Source organism: Frankliniella occidentalis, unplaced genomic scaffold (assembly GCF_000697945.3).
Source record: "Frankliniella occidentalis isolate FOCC.00 unplaced genomic scaffold, Focc_3.1 Scaffold308, whole genome shotgun sequence".
Classification (NCBI taxonomy): domain Eukaryota; kingdom Metazoa; phylum Arthropoda; class Insecta; order Thysanoptera; family Thripidae; genus Frankliniella; species Frankliniella occidentalis.
This window is the reverse complement of record NW_026267433.1, coordinates 156,644-158,798: the sequence shown is the minus strand read 5'-3', so window position 1 is coordinate 158,798 and position 2,155 is coordinate 156,644.

Sequence of the window (2,155 nt, the reverse complement as noted above, 5' to 3'; positions counted from 1 at the left end):
AGCTATATGTACGCCAGACCACGTCTCGCGTAACAGGCTTCGCGATATCTCACGAAACACTGTTACGCTGCGACGCGCCTGGCCCACATATAGCTGGGCCTGCGGCGCTGACACCCGAGACGAGTAAGTGGGAGGGTATTCGGGAACAGAGCCTTCTGGCTCCAAAATTTGACAACCTCACAGCATTTGTCGGGGAATTTTTACTCTAAAATTAAGGAAATTGAACTTCTACTGTTCGATTAAAAGTTCGAAATTTGATAGCTTGTTATGTAAGAATTAACGTTTTAGTGATAGTAGATAATCTAGGGACCCTTGAGCCTGAAGAAGGGTGTGGTTCGACGTCAACTGTGTGGTTTAAGTATTACAGTGGCCACTCGCATAGCCGCACCTCTCATAGCTGCGCTTAGCTCTACTACCCTGGCACCACTGCTCACCGCCATACACTGCTGGCGTGGATTCTGATTGTTCTCTGATTACTGTTCAACAGCTTTGAAGCTAAATAACACATACAGCACTGTAGCTTCATCCTTCGGCCGGCCATTTAGCGGGGATGGGGGTCCATCTCATAGCCGCGCCGGCCTAAAAAGGAGACCCGTGCGGCGCGGCTATGCGAGTGGCCAAATGTTTCAATAAAAGGCCTTTTTTACGACTTACGAAACATTTTTAGACGTTTTCACCTTATTTTTGTCAAGAAATGCCCCCTAGCACAGGGTTCTACTTTCACGAGTTACCCATAAGGTACCCATAAAAAAATATTTGGAAAAAAAATTGCGTCCTGTGGTTTTTGATTCTTTTAAAAGTCAATTTGTGAGCTACAATGCTTAACTTCCAACTCGATCTGTCTTTTTATTGGCTAAGCGATTAGCGGAGCCCATTACTCCAACGCTGGTACGCAGCTTCTTGAAATCCTCGGGGTAAAGGATGGCCTTCTTTTGGGTCTCCGAGAGGTCGGCAAGGAATTTTCTCTCGGTCCCGCAAATGAGCGGGTCTATATCCACGTTGTTGTTCTCTGCTTTGACGTGGATTGTAACCATATTCTCGGTCACAACTTCACGGAGTAGCAACTCCGTCAGCTGTGACATACTGACGGTGTTGTCGTCGATAGGTACAATAAATCTAATCTCCTCCAATCCTTTAGAGGTTCCTACTACTAAAGCTTTGCCTTCTGGGATGCATCCCTCATAAATCTCCAATTCGATTGTCTTCTCCACTGGCAGCCTCTCCAGTTTGACAACTGGATTGAGTTGCCATGGCGTCTCCAGCTGGACAACTGGACGAAACTGCCAGGGAATGTAGGCCTCGCTTGAAGGTACCTTGAAGGTTCTGTACTAATTTGGTCTCGTGAAACTCCACAAGTTTGCCCAGCGAACCTGCTGCTCAGGGGTGAGCTGTCGATAGTGGTCCTTGCGGAACGCTATCCAACTATCCCTTTCTTCTTTACCGAGCTTGTCAAATTCAGATGGTAAGTTATCGCACAGGACTTCCATCGTAACTTCTTGAACGCTTTGCTCCGCTGGTGCAACTGACAGATGACAGTGATGGCGCGACGGGCCAGCGGTCACCATATATATATCCCGGCGGCTTGATCGGGCACGCATTCTGATTGGTCGGTCAGCCGCGCAACTCCTTATTACACCTCTCTGATTGGCTGCCTTACGCACGAACCTGCGCGCGGCAGCTGATTAGACAGCTGAGCGCGCTGCTCCGTTCAGCCCCTCGTTTCGTTCGGATGGGCGCGACCGCCAAGCGTCATCTCTCCGATCTCCGATCGGCCGGCCAAGCGGGCAGGCCAAGATCACAGCAGTACTTTGCGATTTCGCGGCGATGTGCCCGCCACGCACTGCCTTGCAGGTATACAACGCGCACGGCAGTCGTGTGGAACGGGAGGCCTAACCGCCAGGGGAACGGACAGTCAGACATACACAAGGGCGATGGCATAAGCCCGCTTATATAGCTTTTAAGCAAAAGAGCGGGCTAAAAATGTGTGCACTAGTGCCAGAAAGTGCGGGCAGCTTACAGACTACAGAGCCAGTTGCATCGATAGACGAGGTAAAGTACTTAGCTGCCGCTGTTTTGTACACCTGCAGCTGCCCCGGGGCTAAGTAGTGCACAAAAGACCGGTCTAAGCAATTATCATGGATGCTTCCAGCGTACG